Source organism: Rhinolophus ferrumequinum, chromosome 8 (assembly GCF_004115265.2).
Source record: "Rhinolophus ferrumequinum isolate MPI-CBG mRhiFer1 chromosome 8, mRhiFer1_v1.p, whole genome shotgun sequence".
In the NCBI taxonomy this organism is placed as follows: domain Eukaryota; kingdom Metazoa; phylum Chordata; class Mammalia; order Chiroptera; family Rhinolophidae; genus Rhinolophus; species Rhinolophus ferrumequinum.
This window is the reverse complement of record NC_046291.1, coordinates 81,014,215-81,040,699: the sequence shown is the minus strand read 5'-3', so window position 1 is coordinate 81,040,699 and position 26,485 is coordinate 81,014,215. Positions and strand designations below refer to the sequence as shown.

The window sequence follows — 26,485 nt, the reverse complement described above, 5'->3', positions numbered from 1 at the left end:
TAATTTCCTTTCTTTTTCTTTTTTAAAAAAAATGGAAACATAATGGGGATATGCTAAAATAAATATTCTTCAAGTAGTGTAATTCAACTTAATATTCTCAGAAGTTAAATTATGATGTTTGCGACCTATTTCTGCCTAAAGAGCTAAAGAAGAAAAAGAGCTGAAAAAGAGCTAAAAAAGAAAATGAGGATAAGGAGCATATTCTCTGGGTCCAAACATTAGGAGGGGAAGAATTAGGATACTTTGAATTCAGTGGAGATATTGACAGTTTGTGGAAAGATTGGGTTAAATCTTTGTACAGAAGTGGAAAATATATTTGAAATCAATATATAGCCAATATTTGCATTTTGATCATTGATTCCTTTTAATTATTGCAATCTTATATTTTGTATTTCTATAATTGTATTCCTGAAAGAAATTTTCCTTGTCACTATTATTTTTTATTTGTTGAGTTGCTGGGGGTAGGACACCACCATATTATGATGAAGAGGTAACATAAATAAAAGGTAATTTGTAGGGATGGAATGTTTGTCCTATTACTGACTACGACTAAGTTATTTATTTTGTATATAATTTGAATATAATGATAATTAACATTTTCTCAGCACTTACTGTTGTCAAGGCATATGTAGGAATTATTCCCTTTAGCGCTTGCACTAATCCTACTAAGCACGTACTGTTATCAGTCCCATTGTACAGATGAAGGAACTGGTTCTCAAAAAGTCTAAGTAGCTTACACAACGCTCCACACTGAATAAGTGATGGAGATAAGAATGAACGTTACTGTTATCTAATGAAGCCAGAGCCTTTGCTCTTACATCCTTGGCTCCCTTATCTTGGAAGAATTAAGGTAGATTTAGAAGCTATACTTCATTTCCTTTAAGATGCAACATTTATTTTTAGAATAAAGTGAGTTATTCTTAGTAAGTTACAATCTGTGTGAGTATTCCATGGCTGTATACATATATTCACACTTTAGAAAGTGTGGTAGCATACACTTTTTTTTTTTTTTTTAAAGATTTTATTGGGGATGGGAAATAGGACTTTATTGGGGAACAGTACATACTTCCAGGACTTTTTTTTTTTTTTCCAAGTCAATTTGTTGTCCTTCAATCTTAGTTGTGGAGTGTGTCGTTCAGCTTCAAGTTGCTGTCCTTTCAGTCTTAGTTTTGGAGGGCGCAGCTCAGCTCCAGGTCCAGTTGCTGTTGCTAGTTGCAGGGGGCGCAGCCCTCCATCCCTTGCAGTAGTTGAAACGGCATACACTCTTTATTAATCAACTTGCAAAAGAATTATCAACCTGAAGAAGTTTAATTAAATGTAGAGGTCATGATTTGTCCGACTCTTTTTTTTTTTTCCTAAGTTGCTAACCAAAGACTCCATTAAGCTGTAATCACTTTGCAATGACAATGTTGCCTCGTAAGTCAGAGTGTCTGGCTACTGAACTAATATGTTTGTTGCAGGAACATTTTAATAATGCTGTGATGGACTGGCATCCTGTGCTTGCTTCTTTGGGGTCCTAAGAAACAATTTTCTTTCAGGTTTGCTTTTCTAAAAATAGTCACTGTTTTTGGAATGTTTATAAACTGGAGATAGAGAAAATATTTTAACCTCATCTTATGTGTCTGAAAGGCGACAGTTACTTGCTCTACACCATGAAGTTCAGAGGGTTGTCCTTCAACTGCTTACGCACCTTCTAAGTTACATTAATAGTAATAACAACAATAGCTATGACGACAACTTTCCCTGAGCACATATTATGTAACCGACATTGTGCTAGAGTTTCATAACAGCACTATGTTATCATGATAGATATTTATCCAGGGTCACTCAGGTTTTTCTGACCAAAATGGCCTTGTTCTTCCTCAGATTCCATGCTACTCTATGTACAAAGACTTTAAAATGAAAAAAAAAATGGTAATGATGGCTCACAACTGATAACTTCCCTACCTCTCGATATGTTGCACAAGTTTAATAAATTGCAACATCTTAGCATAATGCCCCAACATCACAGATACTTACACAGTACTTGACATTGATCATGATCGTGATAATGGAGAAGTTAGCAAGCTGGGTTTTTGTGCCTGAAATTTAATTAGCACCTCAAAGCGCATTTTCTGAGAAAAAGGAAACAATTATTGTATAATTGTTCTCTATACCCTATGCTGAATCTCGGATTCTAAATATTGGCCATTATTTTACCAAATTCTCTTTTTATAGTCTACTGTGTGACATATGTTAATGGAACCAATTTGCTATGTTTTTTTTTCCCTTTCTTCTTTTCCTTCCCAGGGCAATTCTTTAGAGCCAAACACATAAACCAATCAACCAAACAAACAAAAAATTAGCTAAAAAAAAAAAGTAAAAAAAAAAAAACTCAGAATATTTCTGAGACAAAAACATTTATATTCCTCTTATGCATCCACAAACTACTCTGAAATTTATATTTGCATTTAGCTATAAAAGCTGTATTAATATGAAGTCATCTCAATATGTTTTTAAACATTGTAAAATAAGTAGATTTGCCAGTTATTTAAAAGAAGCTTAGCAAAATCATTTACTCAATTATGACTACTTCTTGAATTCCCCGTATGTGTCCTGCACTCTGAGGCCAAATATATATGACAGAGTATCCCTGCCCCTGAGGAGCTCACGGTCCTCACTCTCTTTGTAAATACATACTGTGTAGGTGTAGCATACGATTCAGTAGCTGACTAGTGGTTATTAGTCCACACAGCATTCTCTAGTAAAGTGGTAGGCACTCACTGAATAAAATGGTTAAAAGTATACTTCCAACGTCAGGGCCAAAGATTCTCACACTAGCACACATAAACAGCGTCACCAATGTGTGGTAACACAGGCCTCCTTTGCCCCATCCAAGAGATGTCAATTCAGTGAGTCTGGGATGGGCCCCATGAACTTCCATTTCTAACAAGTTTCCAGGTGATGCTGAGCCTGCTATTCTGGGGGGTGCACTCTTTGAGTCATAAGGCTCTTGGTCATTACAGCTAGATCATGTTCTTTCTCAGTCTCACTCTAATTACAATCTCACGTGGAAGCTTACCTTATATTTACAGAAGCTTTCCATGTGCCAATGTACTTAGCATTTATATTTATTACCGCACTTAATCTGCACAATGCCACTGTTAAATCGATCCCATTATTCCCCCAATGTAGAGATGAGTAAACTGAGTTTCAGAGAGGTTAGTAACCTGCTGCTTTTTGTGCTGGTGAGAGGCACAGTGGCTGTTTAAGCCCAGGTCATCTATCTATTTCTAACCACTACAAAAGAAATGGAAGCCACACTTCTTCTCCTTAAGAATATGATAGCCTGTCAACTCTGATGTCCCCTTTTCTGGTTTACTTTGGATTTGTGAAGGAAGATTTTTCTAAATTGAATAATCTCCTTTATTCGTGTAGCTTGCCAAGGAAAGAAAGGAAAGGAGTCACAAAGCTGTGGTCTGATGCCCCGGAGCACGTGCTGGCTCTGTGACTGTGGCCAAGTTACTGACACTTCTGAGTTACAGGTTCTTTATCCAGAAAGTAAGGACAAGGGTTGCTGTTTTTCCAGATCATTTAATGATTAAAGACAATATGTGTAAAGTGAGTAGTACAGAATATAACAATACAGGTTTGTTAAAAAAAAAAAAAAATTTAAAGCAGCAGTAAATCATAGCTCCCCCTTACAGTGTTTACGCTGTGGTTGGGAAATGGAACACAGGCAGCGGTACATTCTCTAAGCATACAAAGGAATAGCCCTTCCCCCACACAACATGTTATTACTACTTGATCTTACAGAAATACAACATCACTTTCTTTGCTGACAAATGACTTATGCCTAATTGAAGAGTAATCCCCATGAATAAGGTGTCAGAAAAGTAACTTTGAATGAATGGGTTGCTGACCTTATAGTAACTGCCAATTGCAAGCCATACTGAAGAACAAACAAGACAAAGGTACTAAAAATTGTATGGAGACCATTTTAACTATATTGGGAAGAACCGAGGACTATAAATGGATCAAGCAAAAACAAACATAAGTCAAGGCAGAATCTGAAGAAAATGGAAAGCCGTGTGCTTCACTTATTTTCATTTTCTTGTGTGTTTTTTTTGTTCCCATAACACCATATATATATATAATTTATTTATATATATATATATATATATATATATATATATAATATAATTTATTTTTGGCTCTAATATGCTCACTTCTCTAGAATGCTTTAATGAGAAAGAGGTTATGGAATTGTACGTATAAAAACCTTTGCAACAGTGGCCATTTTTTAAACATATATGTGAATTTGTACAAACACACATGCATACATGCATACACACACATGTACAAATCATATATGTATGTGTTTAATAGTTAATTATGTATTACTCTGTATTCCTCTTTTATCTACCTAACTTTGTCCAGTTTTTATCTTTATCCTTCATTCTTCAAAACTATGCAGACAAGCATTCATAGAAACATACATTCTTCAAGAGAGGTTTATAAATTTCTGAACTCAGATACCGTTCAGTCCCTGATGCATCTGAACAGATATGTGGTTCTCTTCATTTATGCTACCAATCCCTACAGAAATTGCCATTAAGTGATATAGATTTTTCTATTTATGACTCTCCTTGGAGGCTTGACAAAGGAATTTCTTAAATAATAATATTGATAGGAAAAAGCAAAGAGGATCTTGGAGAGGAATTTCCAAACTGATGCATGCATTACAGAAGCACGCGTTTGGAATCCCTCTCCAGAAAGATGACAAGTTTAGCAAACCAATTTGAACTTGAATTGATTCACTTCGAGCTGAATGCATCAAAGCCTGGCTCGATCTGTAGCCAGGCATCCCTCACACTGCAGGAATTGGAGATTCAATACACCATGGTCTAAGTGCAAACTCCTGGTCACACAGTGACTCAGATCTTTGCATTATCATCAGGACAACTTCCGAAGAAGAATCAGAAAGGAAGACTTTGCAAAGAAACTACATAGGACTTCAGTGTAATTGAATCTGAATTCTATTATAGACTTAATATTGTGCTTCAAAAATACATCTTATTTCTATACTTTTTCCTACTCTGTTCTCTAACTCTTCATGTGTGCAGTGTACTCTAGGGATAGCCAATGTGAGTATATTATCCATGAGCAGATACACACTGCCATTATTCCTGCAGGTGACGGTACTTCTTTAAGAGAAAACAAGAAATGCACTCCAGTTTTCTGATATGTACTCCAGAATTAAACATTTGAGGTTAAGAAAAACACCTTTTTCATGGTGATTTTTGGTGCAGGTGATTTTTGGTGCAGGCTGTCAACAGTGATGGTCTATTACTGATGACTCAGCATTTTCAGCACCTTTCCACTATACCTGAAAGTTATGTTTCCTGGGAAGCAAATCACCCTAGTGTTTACTATTACCCTTGTTCCCTGAAAATAAGACCTAGCCGGATCATCAGCTCCAAAGCATCTTTTGGAGCAAAAATTAATATAAGACCGGGTCCTTATAATTAATATAATATAATATAATACAATATAATATAATATATAATATAATATAATATAATATAATATAATATAATATAATATAATGTAACACAATACCTGAAAAGTCTTATATTAATTTTTGCTCCAAAAGACGCATTAGAGCAGATGGTCCGGCTAGGTCTTCTTTTTGGGAAACACGATAGTACTCAGCTCCAAGCTCTTCATCAACCTCTTCTCACAGCCTGGAACATGCAGATGACAACCTGTATTTGTCTCTAGAGGGCATGTTTAATGGTGATGACCCTCAAGCTGCCTAGTGCTTTTCTTTGACTTACAAATGAACGCCAGAGGAGAATGATGAAAATGGTTTATATTCTGGACTGAAAATTCTTGTTGCTTCTGCTAAATTGATATTGGCTCTTGTGAGAAACCAATAATTCATTACTCTGGCGTGCGGAATATTTTACCCCTGTGAGCAGTGAGGCTTAATATCACTTAGAACCATTCTAATTTCCAGAACCATATTAGGCCCTGCAAACAGGGTGCCTCATTATACGCAGTGTAGCTACCAATAACAACCAGATAAAAGCAGTCTTTGGGCTGTCCAGTTTTTAAAATTTAATACGATATCATTCTTTCTTGTACAGTGTGCTTTGTTTGACTCTTACTACCACCAATTTGAAGTATAAAATAAGGGTTCCATTGCTCTCAATATCTCTTTCTGTCTCTTTGTTTCTCTCTTTCTCTTCTATCTATCCTTATCTCTATCTCTATTATACAATAGAAATTTTCCAAAAAAAAAAAAAAAATGGTATAGTGAGCTCCATAAATTGATTACTCAGCTCAAAACTCATCACCTACTTTCAACAGTTATCTACATATGACAGTTTCATTTATTTCTTCTTCCCCACATTTTATTCCTTCTCTTATAGATGACTTTAAAGTATACCCCACACTTCGTATCGTTTTATTCATAAATACTTCTATATATCTTCCTAAGAGATAATGACTAATCACAACTACAGCAAAACGTAACCCCAGTATCTTTTTACACCTTGTAGGAATTTAATTTTCAAAGAATTGAAAACATGACTCATACAAAGTATCAAAATTCATTAACTTGTTAATGATTAAACCAGCATGATTGCAAGGCTGTTTCAAAGAGAATTGGAGAGGACAGAGAACTTTCACTTATAGCAATAATTGAATATCATTAGATTTATTTTGATTGAATTAGATTGGAATTATGCTCCTATTGTAAGCAACTAAAAATGAGAAAATATATACTTGTAAAACTAATACCAAATGTATTATATAAATTTTATATTTATATAAAATGTATAAATATCTTTATATATTTTAAGATATTAAAATATTAGAAACAATCTTAGAATAGTAAATGTGATTTTTTTTTAAGCAAGAAAGAAGCTTAGTTTTCATGAAAATTAAATACTTTTCTGTGGTATCCCATAAATTGTGTTAAGATTGAATTGATAGAGATTTTGGTTAAAGATGGAAGATTTTACAGAATCCTTTCCAGAAATATCACTAACATGATATTAAAGGGATTAAAATGAGAGTAAAGGAATGTGTTTTTAAATGTGTACAAATGATTATACAAAGATAATAATCAAAGGGTGTAAAAGTAAACCACTGAGGAAACTGGGAAACTAATGTGGTAACTCCCTTAGCTGAACTGAAAGTATTGAACCCCAAAACAGTAAGTAAACTGGAACTTGATTTGTTCTGTAAAGCTTCAAAGGACTAAGAATTTGAACAGAAAGTACATTTATTTGAAAAATGAGGTGGAATTGGGGCTGAAAACTAGAGTACTCATTGAAAGTTATTACACCCCCATATAGCCTCTGCCCACTTGCCCAGATGCTTGCCTTCTTCAACTCTAGTTAAGACTAGAGCATTATTACTTTAAAAAGGGGAAAAACAGAATTTTCTGCACTGGAGCACTAGGCACAATTGAGCATAGAGCTATCATTTTGAAAATAAAGGGATTAAAGTGAAAGACTGTCTTTATAATAAACAATGAGACCTCCAGCATTTTTTCCTATTTTGTTCTCAGAATATTGTCAAGCAGGCTTATATGATCTAGATTATATTCTCTGAGGACGACAGCTAGAAATAGAATAATTTTAGCCCCTACTTCTTTAAATATATATATATATATATATATATATATATATATATATATATATATATATATATATATATATAGTTTTTGTTTGTTTGTTTTTTTGTCCATTCTCCATTCTCCTGCAAGGCCTCAAATTACACTTATGATAAACCACCTGTTAATGTTCCAGAGGTTACTTACTCTCTACTCATTTTCTTTCAGTCTTTTTTCTTTCTTTGTCTTAATATAATTTCTATCACTATGTCTTAAAGTTCACTCATCTTCTGCAGTCAGATGTTTTATTATTCCTTTTTGGTAACTTTTTTTTCTCTAGACATTGTGTTTTAGATCTCTAAATGTAACATATAATTCTTCTCAGCATCTTCTATTTTACTCATTAGGTGCACATTTTCCTTTAAATTCCAGAGCTTACTTAAAAAAATTTAGCATAACTATTTTTAAGTTCCCTATGTTCTATTTCTGCTTGTATTGACTGGTTTTCTTCTTGTATTGACTGGTTTTCCTCTTGCTTATTTGTTGCCTCTTCAGATGTATAGTAATTAGATGTAAGATACATATAAAAAATACACGCATAATAGAAATGCAGCTTTATGACTTTTCACAACGTGAAAACACCCATATAACTAGACCAGAACTCAAGAGACAAAATATTACCAGCACTACCTAAGCTCCTATTGTGTCTAATTGTAGTCACTGACCACTTCTAGACATTGTGAAAGTTACATCGATTTTTTTTTTTTTTTGCATTTTCCATTTAAGTGTGTTGAATTTGTTTTGGAAGGTAGTCAGGTTTGTGTTTAAATTTCATTAGGGAAATTCTACAGTAGGTTTTACTCTAGGGCTAATTTAGCCGTCCTCCTAAGGCATAGCCCTTTTTGTGGTCATTGTCAGATGGCTTGAGGGCTTGAAGAAGTATCTCTATCTTGGCTGGATGGAATTAAAATGTCTTTAAGACGTGGGTGAGCTTTGGAATGTTTACACCTGCCAGCTGCACAGATGTCATCCTTTGACTGGACTTACGGAGTTTTACTCCATACATGTATACATAAGTTAGAATTTAGACAAGGACTCAAAGAGACTTCTATGTATATATCTAGATTTCTTTCTTTGCCGAGCCTTACCCTCTTCAGTATTTCATCCTACATATATCAGCCTCCTCTACTTTGCAGACCTCTGATCTCTGACTCCTCACTATGCTCTTGGGATTTCATTCCTGGAACCATCATCCAGAAAGTATCTCCTTCCAGAAACGATGGTTATTGTTAAGGCTTGCCTCATTGGTTTTCTTCCCTCAAGGTCATAGTTCTATGCTACCTGCTGTCCAGTGTCTGAAAACTGTTGTTTCACGAGGTCTTACAATTAAGTTTGTGAACTTGTTGCACCGATGGTGCTAACCTTTGTTGGTATCAGAGAGAACATTCATTATGAATTTATACCAACTGGACAAACAGTTAACCAAGTTTACTATGTGGAAGTGCTAAAATGGTTGTGGGAAAAAGTTAGACGACCTGAACTTTTTGCCAACAATTCATGGTTCTTGCATCACAACAATGAATCAGCTCACATGGCACTGTCTGTGAGGGAGTTTTTAGCCAGTTAACAAAAAACTGTATTGGAACAACCTCCCTACTCACCTGATCTGGCCCCCAGTGACTTCTTTCTTTACCCGAAGATAAAGGAAATATTGAAAGGAAGACATTTTAACGACATTCAGGACATCAAGGGTAATACGATGACAGCTCTGATGGCCATTCCAGAAAAAGAGTTCCAAAATTCCTTTGAAGGGTAGACTAGGTGCTGGCTTCAGTGCATAGCTTCCCAAGGGAAGTACTTGGAAGGTGACCATAGTGATATTTAGCAATGAGGTATGTAGCACTTTTTCTTGGATAAGGTTGCGAACTTAGTTGTCATACCTCATAGTCTATGATCATTTTTTATTTTGCTTTCTATAATTTTTATATCTTTAAAAAATGTTTTTTATTGGGGAATATTGGGGAACAGTGTGTTTTTCCAGGACCATCAGCTCCATGTCAAGTTGTTCTTTTTAATCTAGTTGTGGAGGGCACAGCTCACTGGCCCATGTGGGAATCGAACCAGCGGCCTTGGTGTTATGAGAAATGGGCTCTAAACACTGAGCAAACTGGCCGCCCTATAATTTTATATCTTATTTTTTTTTTCAATTACTGTTGACCTTCAATACTGTGTTAGTTTCAGGTGTATAGCGCTGTGGTTAGACATTTTTATAACTTAAAAATTTAGTCTATTAATATTTTAATTGATTCAGAATGTTTCTCTCCCTCCCTCCTTTCCTTTCTTTCTCCTTTTCTCCTTTCCTACCTCCTTCCCTCTGTCTCTCTCATTCCTCCCATCTTACATATTTGATTTAATATTCTCTTATTTGGAAAAATTCACTTGAAAGATTCCACATTTTTCTTTTATCTGAACAAATTCTTTTCAAATATTGAAATTAGTTATTTGAAATTTTAAACACATCTGTATCCAGAATATTTTTAAATGATATATTATTGACAATCTTTACAATTTCTCCCGCAGTTATGTTTTTTTGGAACCTACTCATTCATGAGTAAATTTTAGTCATTTATGTATTGCATGAACATGACAATTTTTGTTAGATTTTTTTTTTTTTGTTAAAAATCTATTGAGATAAAATACACGTATTTTTTGTTTCAATTCATTTAATCCTGTATATCTGTGATGGTCCTTTTTCTTTTTATCACATGCTAATGTGTGTGTGTGTGTGTGTGTGTGTGTGTGTGTGTGTGTATTTATCTGGCATTTTAACACTTCTATTCTGGTCCATATACTGGTATTTGAATCTTGTTTTTTCTGTTTTAATTAATATACCTTAAATATATACTTTCAGTGTTCAAGCAAATATATTCCTGTCATTTACTTTTCCATTTTTTGGCTATTTACATAGGAATCTTATTATTCCTAATAAAACATCTAACAATTTTATTAAACTTTGAAAGAAAATAATACTTGAATACTCATTAATTGTAATCAATATTTAATTTGTAAAGATTTTTACCTCATTCTATCAATTTAAAAATACAGTATGTTTCTTTCCTTTTTAAATTAAAATATAGTTAATATATAACACATTAATTTCTGGTATACAGCATAGTCAACACTTGTATACTTAGGGAAATGATCACTATGATAATTCTAGTAAACAGCTGACACTGTACAAGGTTATTACAATATTATTAACTACATTCCCTATGCTGTACATTACATCCTCATGACTTATTTATAACTGGAAATTTGTACCTCTTACTCCGTTTACCTATTTAACTCTCCCTTCCACCTCCTTCACCTCTGGCAACCATCAGTTTGTTATCTATGTCTGAGTCTATTTCTGTTTCATTTTGTTTGTTTATTGGTTTTATTTTTTAGATCCCACATATAAGTGAAATTATATGGTATTTGTCTTTCTCTGTCTAGCTTATTTTACTTAGCATAATACCCTGTAGTTCCATATATTTTGTTGCAAAGGAAAAGATTTTATTCTATTTTATGGCTGAGTAATACCCATTGTGTGTATAATATATACTATACACACACCACCACGTCTTCTTTATCCAGTTGTCTATCAATGAACACCTAGGTTGCTTCCATATATTGGCTATTGTAAATAATACTATTAATACAATGAACACAGTGGTGCCCATATCTCTTCAAATTAGTGTTTTCACTTTCTTTGGATAGATACCTAGAAGTGGAATTGCTGAGTCATATAATACTTTCATTTTGAAAAAATTTTTTGAGGAACTTCTTTACTGTTTTTCATAGAAAAGGAAACCCTCATGCATTGTTGGTGGGATTTCTCTCTCTTTTTAAATTATTAAACATTTTAAGCATACAGAAAAGAACAGAGTGTTGTGTAATAAAATTTTGTTGTCCAGCCTCTCGCTTGGTAAAATCTTAATTTGTGCACTTCATTTTTTAAAAAAATGCAACCCTTTTTTTACTGTGAAATTTTATGGCCCTTTTTATATAGGTATTTTGTGTTAAGTGTATATTTAGGCATTAATATTTTAAATGGCACTATTTAAAATGTCATTGTTGACATGGAGGGAGGCAAATATTCAGTTTTCTTTTATTTTTTTCATGTTTTTTTCTTACTCCATTGGACTCCTATTTGCTCTTTCATGTTTTGGATCTGTTCTCTTAGTATTTTAAGGATTATAACTATATCATCTCAAACAGTGAATGATGTCTTTATTCTCATGTGAGTGTTGTATATATGTATTTTCTTTTCTTCTCAGACCTTATTTAGCTAGGCAGAGCTAATAACAACCATGACCAATTATATACCACTGGTTATTGGGCATCCCTGTCTTGTTTTTGAGATTCACAGTGACATTAAGTGTTTCACAATATTATAACTGCTACGTTGAGATAGATAATTTATAATATCTTTCTTTGGGCTTCAAGAAATAAAAGACCAAGACCAAAACTAAGAACACAGAACTGCCACTTGTATTTGAAAAATGATAGAAGGTCGAAGTGAAATTATTGTCGGTTGATTCCATGATTCCATCTCTCTTCCATGGTTCTCCTGATTTTTCCCTTTGCTGTCAGTACCAGCGAGTGCTTCACTTCACACATCTGAGCTGGGCTTCCATCGCTCCTTTCCCCTGAACAGTACTCAAAATATTCCCTTACACAGGTCCTGGGAAGAGGTAGACCACTAGCTAAGCTATTTAACGTGGTTAATACCAGACAAAGACTTTGGGGCCAAGACAAAGCCCCAATATAGAGCACCTGGAGGCCCAATCCCAACATGAAGCAGCCCCTCGATAGTTGTTTCCCAAGCTACAACTGTGGGCAGGGCAAGGCCAGCTGGAATAGGAATCCCTGCAGGATGGGCACTATCATTGACTTGCCTGGTACATCTGACTATCATGGTAACATATTTATTTCTGTACATGTATGATGTTTTCTCAGGCAGGGACTTTTGATTTTCTTGAATAAATATTTGGCATGTATTGCAATCACTCTGTGTGTACATGTGTGCGCGCATGTGCAAATTACTGAACTCATGATATTTTGAAAGTTCTTTCTGAGGCATCTTTGCTTTCCTGGGGGGGATGGGGGAGGGGAACAACACAGTCATTTATAATGTATTATATTTTTTAATGTAGCACTAGTTTATATATATATATATATATATATATATATATATACATATACACATACACACACACACACACACACATATATATATAATTGAGCATTTTAGTGCTGTGGCATCATATTTGTATACTTGAGATTGAGTTATAATTTCTTTCTTATGTATTACTGTTGTAAGTGTTTGAAGTCAGGGTTATCACATGCTATAAAATAAACTTTGCCTGGTTTTTGTGGGTGTTTTTTTTTCCCCTGAGCTTTGAAACAGTTTGCTGATCTAAGAAACTATGTTATACTCAGTGGTTGACAGAATTTATCTGTGAAACTGTTTGGACATAGCCTTTTGGTACGCAACCTTTACTCACTATCAGTCCATTCAGGATTCCTATTATCCCTTGAGTTAATTGTGGGAACATTTTTTTTTTTAATACTTTTTAAAAATCCTCTTGGGGAGAAGACTTTCTGTATCTGTTATTATAATCTGCTTTTGTTTTCCTTTTATTGTTGTTTTTTTTTATTTTGGTTAGATTTGCCAGAAGTGTTTCTGTTAGAGATTTTATTTTTAAAGTTTTGTTTCATGAACAATTCTAGTCTTCTTATTTTTATATTCTAATTGTTATTTTTGGTTCTTGTACTTAGCTTATGTTCTTTGGGTTTTAAGATTCATATTTTTCCAGCTAGAATAAAACACTTTACTATATTTATTGTATTGTGTAGTAATGAAATCACTCAAGTATATTAATATCAAGGGCATTATAGGATTTATTTATAACAGAATTTGGGCAGGGTAAAATCAGCTATGGTGTTAAGGGCTTGGGTCTAACCTTAAATTTGATATGCAGTATCCTCATTTTCAGTATTGTCTAAAAAACCCATCGAGATACAAATATCCTTGTGTCCTAAATAGTTGTTTTACAAAGTATACTTAAATTTTTAAATTTCAAAGGATTTCCAATTAATCTTTTTTATTTATTAGTTTCGACTTGCTTTCAAAAATGTGTTGAAGTTTGCTAAGGGAGTGGTGTGTGATCAATGTTTGTTAATTTTTCATTATGCTTGAAAAAATGAGTTATTTCCTGTCTTAGAATTCATGCATATGTATAGAAAAATTCAGTTCTATTTATTATATTTTTCAATATTCTTATTCTTTTGTCCATATTTGTCATTAGCCAACTTGAAAAGTTATAGTCTGACAGCGGTGTATTAGAGTGTCCTATTCTTACTGTATTTCTGTCAAATTCTCCTTGTCTTTATAATCGTGTTTTATTTCTATAGTTTGATATCATGTTATTTAGCACAATAAGCTTCATAAATATTTTCTTCAATAATTTTCATTTGATCTTTCTTCCATCAGAACTTTATTTTGTTATATTCCATTTTGTCTGACATAGATCCTTCTGCTTTTCTTTCTTTTTTGTGTGTATTTTTTGTCTTTACTAATTCCTTTTCTCCCCTATGTTATTTTCCTTTAAAGAAGACTTCTTTTACAAGTATACACTAATGTTTTTGGCTTTTCATAGGAATGTTGAAAATTTATTTTAATTTTTATAACTGGCATCTGTTGTGTTTTATAGTTTAAAAAAAATACTTGCACTGTACACCTGAAGCTGAAAAATAATGAATGCCAACTATAATATTATATATATATACATATATATATATATATATATGTATATATAGGAATGTATACATTTACAAGAGGCAAAGTACAGCATTGGGAGTGGAGATAGTGGAAGTGGGATGGCTCGGTGCGATGTCAGAGAGATTGTGGATTGGGGGAGGGGGTCCACAGTGTGAGGGATATAAATGATAAACGTCTAAGAAAAAAACAAAAAACAACTCATAGACACAGACAATAGTTTAGTCGTTACCAGAGGGTAAGGGGGTGGGGGGTGGGAGATGAGGGTAAGGGGGATCAAATATATGGTGATGGAAGGAGAACTGACTCTGGGTGGTGAACACACAATGTAATTTATAGATGATGTGATACAGAATTGTACACCTGAAATCTATGTAATTTCACTAACAATTGTCACCCCAATAAATTAAAAAAAAAAAAAAAAAAAAAACACACATCCTTGAAATTTCTATTGTTTCCAACGGCTTTATGGACTATGCCTTGCATTTTTCTATGCATTTGAGTCATTTAAATTACTACTGATTATCTTTCATTTTTTATAAAAGTGATCTTGAATATGTATTTCTCTGTTATAAACTTCTGAGCAACTCATTAAATTATGAACCCTGTATGTCAGGGATAGTTAGCTTATTATATTTCTCCCCAAACTTCCTCTTGGTTTTGAATCTGAAATTAAAGGTCTAGATGATTATTTTTATCAGCTTCTCTATCTTACACAATCATATACCATTTGTAGACTTCCACGTAGAAAATGTTAATCTTTTTCTCTTTTCCTATTCGACCATTTTTGCTATTAAGAACATGGTACTCATTATTTGCTGTATTATAATTGTGAAATATCACCTCAAGCAAGTTGGAATGATACCTGAGTTTCTGTTTACTTCATTAGGACAATTTCAAGTTCAAGTGCTTTTGCGCATTCTAAAACTATAATCATTATTCCTGTGCCACCTCTCATTATTTCTGATTACTGGATGCATCTTTATCCTTGCTGCATTTTTCTATTATCCACTGTAATATGGTTTAGATTATTATATGTGCATTTTCCCTTTCCAATTCTAAGAATTTTAATGGTCTTCTGATGAGGTATACATTTCACACACTAAAATGCACAAATCTTAAGGTTACAGCTTGATGCATTTTTACTTTTTATACATCTGATTAACCACCAAACAGATAAAAATATTGGCCAATGCCAGCACCTTACAGGCGCCTTGATGCCTCTTTTCAATTTATATGCAGAGTTCCTTAACCCTAGTAAGCCACTAGTCTTATTTCTATCATACCTATTAGTTTTGCCTGCCTTGAACTTCATGTAATTGGAATAAAGCATTATGTACCTTTTTGTATATGATTTCATTAGCTTAATATTATATCTTGTATGTTATATAAAAGGAATTGCAGCATATATTTTTTTGTGTCTCACTGATCTTGCTCAATATAATGCTGTTGAGATTTATAAGGGTTTTTGAGGTCATTAGTTTGTTCTTTGTTGTTGCTAAATATTATTTCATTATAGAAATATAACATCATTTATGTATGCTCTTTAGTGGACATTTGGATCATTTCTACTTTAAGGCTCTTATGAATATAACTACTGTGTCCATTCTGTGAGTTGTTTTGTGGATATTTTCACTTACTTCTTTTGAGCACATATTTAGAAATGGAATAGCTAGGTCACAGGATAGGTGTACATTTATTGTTAGAAATGTTCGAATAATTTTCAAAGTTATAGAACCATTTTGCGCAATTTCCAGCAGTACGAGATTTCCAATTCTAATATATCCTCATCCACATTTGGTGTTTTCAAGTTTTCTTTATTTTATTATTTTTTTAAATTTATCTATTCTATTGGATATATGGTAGTATCTCATTGTGATTTTAATTTGCATTTCCCTGATAACTAAAATATTGAGTAACTTTTCATATACTATGGGCCATTTAGACATCTTATTTATAAAGTACCTGTTCAAGTCTTTTACCTGGTTGTTTTTTAAATGCATTGATTTAATTTGGGGGGGGAGTTATTTTTTATTTTTCTTTTGCCCAGATTTATTGAGAAATTGATAAATATCATTATGTAAGTTTAAAACTATACAATGTGATAATTTGATGTGCATATATATTGTGAAATGATAACCAAAATAAGGTTAGGTGACATATTCATCACCTCACATAAATACCTTGTGTGTGTGTGTGTGTGTGTGTGTGATGAGAATATTTAATATCTATTCTCTTAGCAAATTTTAAGTATACAATACAGTATTGCTAACTAGAGTTACTATGCTGTACATTAGATCCCAAGAACTTATCCATCTTATAACTGCAAGTTAGTACTCTCTGACCAACATCTCCCTATTTTCCCCACCCCCAAGCTTATGGCAACCATTGGTCTCCTCTGGTTTTAAATTCAACTTTTTAGATTCCATGTATAAGTGAGATTGTACACTGTTTGTCTTTCTCTGACTTATTTCTCTTAGTATAATGTCCTCAGGGTTCATCCATGTTGTTGTAAATGGCAGGATTCTCTTCGTTTTTGTGGCTGAATAATATTCCATTGCACACACACACACACACACACACACACACACACACACACACAAACATTTTCTTTACCCAATCATCTGTTGGTAGACACTTTGCTGTGTCCATGTTTTGGCTATTGTGAATAATGTGGCAATAAACATGTGGGTGCAAATTTCTCTTCAAGATAATGATTTTACTTCCTTTGGATATATACTCAGATATGGGTTTGTTGACTCTTATGGTAGTACTAGTTTTAATGTTTTGAGGTACCTACATACGGTTTTCCATAATGGCTGTACCAATTTACATTCCCACTAATAGTGCAAAATGATCTTTTCCACCTCCTTGCCAACACTTGTTATCTCTAGTCTTTTTTCTGATGACTATTCTAACAGTTGTGAAGTGATATCTCATTGTAGTTTTGATTTGCATTTCCCTGATGATTAGAGATGTTGAACATCTTCTCATCTACCTGTTGGCCATTGTATGCTTTCATTTGAAAAACGTCTATGCAGGTCTTTTGCCTATTTTTAATTGGATTGATTGTTTTTTTGCTATTGAATTGTATGAGTTATTTATATATTTTATATATAAAGTCTATCAGATATATAGTTTGCAAATATTTTCTTCTATTCCATAGATTGCCGTTTAAATTTGTTGATTATTTCTTTTGCTGTGCTGTGTTTTACTATCAAAGTTATGTTGGCTTTATAAACTGTTTGGAAATGTCCCCTCCTGTTTTCTGTAAGCGTTTTAAAAGGATTGGTGGTAATTCTTTTTCAAATGGTAGGATTCACCAGTGAAGCTGTTTGGTTTTGGGGGTTTGTGTGTTGGGAGGTTTCTGATTATTGCTTCTATATCCTTATTATCAGTCTGTTTATATTTTTTATTTCTTCTTAATTCAGTCTTGTTATGTTGTGTGTTTCTAGGAATTTATCCATTTCTTCTAAGTTGTCCTTTATGGTCCTTTCTATTTCTGTGGTATCTGTTTTACTGTCTTCCCTTTTGTTTATAATTTAATTTGTTTGAGTCCTCTCTCTTTTTTCTTTAGTAAGTCTAAAGGTTTGTAATTTTTTTTGTAACTTTTCAGTAACTAAATCTAATTTTTTAGATATATTCTATTGTTTGCATATGCTCCGTTTCATTTAGTTCTACCCTAATCTTTATTATTTTCTTACTTCTAACTTAGCCCTTAGTTTTTTTTGTTTTTTTTTGTTTTTTTTGTAGTTCCTTGAGATATAATGTTGGGTTATTTATTTGAGGTTTGTTTTTTTCCCTTAATATAGGCTTTTATAGCTATGAACTTCCCTCTTAGAACTACTTTTGTTGAATCCCATAAACTTTGGTATGTTGTTTCCCTTTGCATTTGTCTCAAAATATTTTGGATATAGTTTTTTATTTCTTCCTTGACCCATTGACTGTTCAGGAGTGTGCTCTTTCATTTGTGCATATTTGTGAATTTTCCAATTTTCCACATGTTATTGATTTCTAGTTTCATTGTGGTTGGAAAGATACTTGATGTAATTTTAATTTTCTTGAATTTGTTAAAACTTGTTTTGTGGACTGACATATGATCTATCCTGGAGAATTTTCTGTGTGCCCTAGAGAAGAATATGTATTCTATTACTGCTAGATGGAGTGTTTTTTATATGTGTCTTAGATCTATTTTCTCTGTACTGTAGCTCAAATTTGCTGTTTCCATATTGATTTTCTGTCTGAATGATCTATTCATTCTTGATAGTGAGGTATTAAAGTCCCCTACTATTATAATGTTGCTTTTTATTTCTCCTTTTATCTCTGTATTTGCTTTATATATTTAGATATTCCAAAGTTGGGTCCATAAATATTTACAATTCTTACATCTTCTTTATGCATTGACCCCTTTATTATTATATTAATGACCTTTTTTATCTCTTGTGACTATTTTTAATTTAAAGTCTATTTTGTCTGATATAAGCATAGCCACTTCTCTATTTTGGTTTCCATTTGCTTGGAATATCTCTTTCCTTTCTTTCACTTTCAACTTATGTGTGTCCTTAAAGCTAAAGTGAATCTCTTGTAGGCAGCATATCATAGTACTTTTTCTTATCCATTCAGCCATTTCCTTCATAGTTAAAGCAATTATTGATAAGTAAGATCTTACTATTACTATTTTGTTAATTGTGTTCTATTTTGCAGTTCCTTTGTTTCTTCCTGTCTTGTCTTCCTTTGTGAAGATGACTTCGTGGTGGTATCCTTTGTTTTCTTTATCTTAGTCTTGTGTGTACCTACTAGAGATCTTTCCCTTGTGGTCACTATGGGCCTTCCATAAAATACTTTATAGGCATAATACACTATTTTAAGCAGATAACAACTTGACTTAGACAGTATACAAAAATTCTATACATTTTCTTCTTTTCCCTTCACATTTTAAGTCATTACTGTTACAAGTTATATCTTTTTAATATTGTGTATGTGAAAACAAATTGTTGGAATTATAGTTATTTTAATACACTTTATTTTAATTTTTAAATGAGAGCTAAAAGTGATTTATGCACCACCATTACTATACCATTACATTACAATACGAGAGTATCTGACTTTGACTATACATTTACTTTTACTGGTGATTATTACACATTCGTATGTTTTTATAGATGTTTGCATTGTGCTTTCAATATTCTCTATTTGTCTTTGACTTTTAACAATTTATTTGTCTTGGGGTAACTTTTTTCAGCACCAATCTATTGGGGAAATTTGGGCTTTATGAATCTGAATGTCCATTTGTCTTCCTTTGGGAAGTTTTCAGCCATTATTTTTAAGGAAATTTTCTGTCCCTTTGTATCCCTCTTCTTCTGGGATTCCCATAATGAGCACAGTGAAGTGCCACTTAATGATGGGGGTATATTCTGAGAATTGTGTCATTAGGTGATTTTATCATTGTGCAAACATCATATACTTACACAAACCTGGATGGTACAGCCTACTACACACCTAGTCTCTATGGTATAGTCTATTTCTCATAGGCTACAAGCCTGTACAAAGGTTGTCGTTCAAAATGTCACAAGATTAAATCAAGCACAAGAGGAAATGATATAATGAAGAGACACAGTAAACGCAAGGTATATGAGGCCCTTGCCCATTAACGTAGCACAGTGTTATACAGCAAACTTTTTTTACAAGAAGGAATACTCTATATAATAACACTAAAAATTATAGTATAGGAAATGGATAAACTGCAACATATTTGTTTATTATCACTATCAAGTATTATGTACTGTACATAATTATATGTGCTATACTTTTGTATTACCCTGTTTCCTCAAAAATAAGACATAGCCAGACAATCAGCTCTAATGCGTCTTTTAGAGCAAAAATTAATATAAGACCCAATAATATTTTACTAGAAGACTGGATCTTATACAATATAATATAATATAATATAATATAATATAATATAATATAATATAACACCGGGTCTTATTTCACTATAAGACCGAGTCTTTATAAATTAATATAATATGATATGATATGATATGATACCGTGTCTTATATTAATTTTAGTTCCAAAAGACGCATTAGAGCTGATTGTCTGGCTAGGTCTTATTTTTAAGGAAACACGGTACTGGCAGCACAGTGGGTTTGTTTATGCCAGCATCTCCACAAACACAGGTGCAATGTGTTACACTACTGTAATGATAGCCACGATGTCACAAGGCAATGGGAATTTTTCAGCTCCATTATAATCTTATGGCACCACTGTTGTAGATGTGCTCCGTCAATGACCAAACATTGCTATGTGGTGAATGCCTGCATATTGTTTCTTTGTTTGTTTTGTTTTGTTTTGATGTTGTCTCATAAGTTCTATAGGATTTCTTCACTCTTTTATTGTTTTTTCATTTTGCTCCTGTAACTGGTTAATTTTAGGTGACTTGTTTTCAAGTTCACCGATTTTGCTATTGAAGCTCTCTATTGAATTGTTCAGTTCAATTATTATCATCTTCAGCTCTAGGATTTCTGGGGTGTTTTTATTTTGGAGGGGGATGGCTTCTGTTTCTTTGTTAAACTTCTCATTTTGTTCATGCATTGTCTGCCAAATTTTGTTTAGTTGTCTAGCTATACATTCACTGAACTTTTTAAGAAGATGAGTCTGAATATTTTGCAGACAGTTCATAGATCTCCATTTCTTTAGAGTCAGTTATTGATCTCATTCTTTGTGTCTTATTATCCTTGTATTGGTATCACTGCATTTAGCTGAACCCCTTCCATACTTTAGAGGTTCCCTTCCGCAGGGAAAGATCGTCGGCAGTCAGTTCAGTTGGGGGTTCTGGACGGGCCAGTTGGTAATGTCCGCAGGCAGGTGAGGCTTACTGTTTTGGTCTGTAACTGGGCAGGTTGTTGCCCGTGCTCTGGGGTCAAGGGGCTGCTGACTGGGCTCCACATTCAAGTGGGACCACCGGCTGGGCTCCCTGGTAGAGCAGAGCTGCTGCTTGGGCTCTGCTATTAAGGCCACTACCTGGGCTATGTAATCACCACTGGTTTGACAGGGTTACAGGCTGTGTTTCATGACAAGGACATGTTTTCTTGTTGGATTCCTCGATTGGGAAGGATTGCTGGCAGGGATTTTTGCCTGGATGAGGCCACAAGCTGTGCTCAGCAATTGGAAAGGGCCATAGGATGGATTGTGTTGCCTGGCAGGGCTATATGCTGACCTCCACAGTGGGATGGTAATGGAGGCTGGGCTGCAAGGCGACCCATGGTCACTGTCAGGCTTCATGGTCAGGCATGGCCAGAGGTTATGAGGTTAAGGCATGGCCAGAGGTTAGGCATGGCCAGAGGTTATGAGGCCAGAGGTTAACTTAAGAATCTAAGTTAGATTCTTCCGAAATCGGATCCTGAGCTAACAATTCATGCAAGTGATGTATTAAGGAAATATTCCCAGTAGAAACCAACCAGGTAGTGGAGAAGCAGAATTGGAAAGAGAAAGAACCAAGCAAGGGTGCCATTTCAAGTGAAGTCTTCAACTCATCCTGAAAGAAGCTCTGGAATATAACTATACCAGAGTTGTCCCTTCTTCTTGAGGCAAAGTAACGAGGCTCATGTATACGCACTAGTCACCCGTCAGCAATAGGCTCCCTTTTGGAAAGTGGGGATTAAATACTGTAGGCATGTTTTATTTTCCTTAGGGTTTCAGAAAGGTAGTATAAATGTCCAAGGGCAACCATGTGACAGTCTCAGGTGCAAGTCATTTGCAGCAGAGCATATGCAGAAGCAGAGAAAAGGGTGCTCAGAGCTGGTAAAAATACGCAGAAGAATCTGAATGGTGCACCAAGGGTGTGCTATAGGATGAGTGCTCCCCACCCCCGTACAGATAGCTTGTTTCTCCCGTATCATTTGTTGAAATGGACCTTCTTTTCATCCCACTGAGTCACATTGTTGCCTCTGTATACCATCAAGTGAACAGTTATGTGTGTTGCTGTTTCTAGACTGTCTATTTCATTGATCTATTTATCTATTCATACACCAATATTACACTGTCTTAATTACTGTAGATTTAAAGTAAAAATCGAAATATGTCAATGTAAATCTACAATATTTTTAATTCATCAAGACTGTCATAGTATTCTGTCTTTTGCATTTCCATATAAATTTAGAATTCAATTGGCAATTTCTTCCAAAAATCCTGCTATTGTTGTTTGATACATCATGCACTCTATAGATCAATTTTGAGAGGATGGATATCTTAATAGTCTCCCAATCTATGAACATGGTATTTCTCTCCATTTTTAAGATTTTCTTTAATTTTTTTTGGCAATGTCTTATAGTTTTCAATATAGAAGTCTTGCATTTCTTAATTTATTCTCTTTCTTGTTTTTGATGTTACTATAAATGAAATTGTGATTTTTGCTTTCCCAGTGTTAGTTGCCACTGTCCAAATATTCAATAACTTTTAAACATTAACCTTGTGTGGCATTACAATGTTTAAATTCACTAATATTAAAAGCTCTCTTTTTTGTAAAAAAGAAAAAAACTCAGTGTTTCCAGTCTTCATGAGATGGTCTCCTTTTCTTATGATATTTCATCACTGCAGCAAATGGCATGACCCCAAAATCCAAATCCTGCCTTTTCCTATGCTCCTTATCTATTCTAAAATGACAGTATTTAATTATAAGAATATATAAAAATGCCACACCTTCTCTTTTTATTTGTCCGTCTATCCAAGTTTCTCCTTTCTCTGCCATATCATCTCATGGGAAGCAGTGTGAGATTGTTGTGGTCTTTTCATGTTTTCTATTATATTTATATCATATGGCCAGCCAAGCAGTCCAAAAGCAGGCACATCCTAACATCCAAGAGATACATACTTTCTCAAAGGGAGTTGGGGGAGTGGCATAATATGAGAAAAAACCTCTTCCTGATTCCTAAAACTTTTATTGTCTTTTTTGTGCAATTTCACATCAATTTCTGATTAGCTTAAAACTTTTTCAAATATTAATCCAGAACAATTTAATTAAAAATTTACTATGTTTGCATGGTTTTGGAAGTAGTCAACTTTCACTTTAAAACAGAATGAATTATCTTTTATAGATACGCACATCCCTTTTAGCTGATTGTACTTTGGAAGGAATCTGATTGAAATATGTATAATACATATATATATATATATTTATACACATTTCCACATGTGGCAATGAAGGTATAGATATAGATGTAGAAATATATATATAGATCCATCATTAATTACGTTAATCACATAAAACTTTTAAAAATGTCATTTATTACATAGTACTTTAGGTGGTTATGGTTATATTAGATGCTTATTTAGTATTTAATTCAAATTATTAACTATTGCGTATAAGCTTTAGGGAGTTTAGACATTGCTTAGTACTTTTGAAAATATGTATATATGTATATATATGTATTACATTGTCCTAATCCATAAAAACTCAGAATATCATTGAAGAAAATAATTACTTACACAAGTGGCAAAAACAGAACTTACTGTAGTATCAGAAGAGAATGAGATTACTGTAAATCCAAGAGGTTGCAGGAGGTGCCTAGTAAAAGTCACATATCTTGTAAGCATGTAGAGCACTTAGGAAATCACACAACACAGGCAAATATCATGAACACACACTGGATGACGTAACATCCTCCAGGGGCAGGGCAGAAAATATCTGACCTGGAGTACAGTGCAGCTGTTAACAAACTACAAGGATTCAGTTAAATGGGGGCAGAAAATTAAGATCTTGAAAGGCAGATTGAGGAATTATTTTTGAAATGTCAGCATATAATATTAATATGTGTTTTGAAAACTGCACACTCCTAAAAACACTCATTACAGACATTTCTTTAATTACATTCTATTTAGCAGTGTGTTCAAATATTATCTTCTGATTGCTCAGATGAGCAGATAGAGCTCATGTTGCCAAAATCTTAGCATAATAGTTAAACGTAACTCTGATCCAATATCAAACAGATCGAGACATATCTCTACTTGTATTTATCTTGCATCACAATAGAATGAATTGACTTCAAATTCATCAAAGTGTACAAAAATTGAGTGAATGTGAGAGTTGTGCTGAGTTCCTATATGGTTTATTTTTATTCCTTCTCTTTCTTCTTGTTCTTTTCTTTCCCCTCCTCCTTCTCCTTCCTCCCCTTCTCCATCCTCCTCTTGTTCCTTCCCATGCATGCTTTCCTCCCCCTACACTTCCTCCCCCATATCCTATCCCCTTTTCTTCATCTTCCTCCACTTCTTCTTACCATCACTCCTCTGTCTTATTCTTTCCTCATCTTCAAAATTGATGGGACTGTATGGTATTTTCTATGGTCCAAAAAATGTATTGCTTAGTACATTTACTCTTATGTTACTATATATTTCACATTATTTTTAAACGTTTGAAATGAAATAATAAAACACCATGATTATATATAAATTTCAGAGATGCTAGAGTATGTGTTGTCATAGAAACAATAGAATATAAGGACACAATAATTTTTGCTCCCTAGTTTCATACATATTTAAACAATTGTGTATAATTCACACACACACACACACACACACACACACACACACACACACACAAAGATAGTTTGAAATTAGTATTTCTGGTAGCCCAGGTTCTCAAATTAATGGTATGAGGTTATGCGGTGTGTGGTTTTGAAATTTTATTAGAATGGAGATTAGTATTTTGGAAGCTAGTAATGGTCTTGTTCAATTACCTACCAAAAATTAATTTATTCTTTCTTCTATTAAAGGGTTAGTGAAAAACTTTTAGTTACCATTTTTTAATAAAGTACAATATAGCACTTTCATTTTCATTCATAAAGTAAGCTCTTTGTTGTTTTCCCCATTCAGATTTTTGCTTTTCCAAAGATACAGTAAGAAGAATGACTTTGCTATTATAATACACTCTTATACTTTATTCTTATTGAGAATGGCCCTTAGTTTGAAAGAAATGGGCTGACACATTTCTTGGGTAACTTTTTGCAGTAGAGCACTATTGTAATTAACACAACAAATTACTCGTGCCATGGACAATTGAATGGTGCATGGAAATAGATTGTGGGATACAATCTTTCTCATGATAGCTTTTAGAATAATAGAATTCTGCCTATATTATCAAACACCTGCAAGATGGACCTTAGGTTCCTTGGCTTTAAACCAATTTTAGACTATGGAACTCTCCAATGTTCATTAGGCCTCAGGGCGAGGTCTTTTAGTGCCTGGAAACAGGTTTTTTTTTTTTTTTGCTTTTTTTTGAGTGTATTTAAAATGAACCAGCTGTATGAGTTAACTGTCAAAGTCATTTATTAATCCAAGAAGGGCCAGTGTGCAAAAGAGGGGGGAAATATTTTATAAAAGATGGTGGTTGTTTATAGATATCATATCAGTACCATAGAATTTATCTGGGAATTATAAGAAGAGTTGATTTCTGGTGCACTTAAGTGTTTTCAGTGACAAGAAATGACTTGATCAATGGCCAAGAAACAGCACATATAGTTAGAGAAACTGGAGGCATCATCAAGTACAAAATACCCCAAGTCAGTGAAATGTATGATGTTTCAAACACAAAATATAAATCCATTTTATAAAACTTAGCTGCCTGAATTTGTAAAAAAACAATATTCTGTTCACTGGATTTTCTAAGACCTGCAAAGGGCACACAGTTTTGGCAGTTCCAGTTTAATTATTTTAAATTGGGATGACACTGTTAGTGGTAAGAGATTGTGTATTAGAATTGTAATTAGATTATATCTAGAGGAATAGTCCTCACTTTTCACATATATGACAGTTATTTAGGTAACTGTACCTCAAGGGGTACCTGAGAGAAATAAATGATAGAACGCGTGAAAGCCCCAGGTGATTTAGCATGGGGCTCCCTTATCCTACGTCTGTCTCTCCTTCACTCCCTCTCATTCCTGTTCCTTTCACTTCTTTCCACCTCCCACCCCTTCTTTTATCTTTGTTCTTCACCTCAGTCTCCAAGCTGTGTATGCATGTTTTTTTGTTCTGTTTTTGTTTTTGATTTTTAAGGACGCAGAAA

General features: G+C 33.7%; 1 protein-coding gene across 1 annotated transcript in view; it reads left to right on the top strand.

Annotated features, from left to right (window-relative positions):
- THSD7B (thrombospondin type 1 domain containing 7B) overlaps nucleotides 1–26,485 on the top strand; it is a 797,596-nt gene that overhangs the window by 700,583 nt on the left and 70,528 nt on the right. The gene's annotated exons all lie outside the window — the stretch shown is intronic.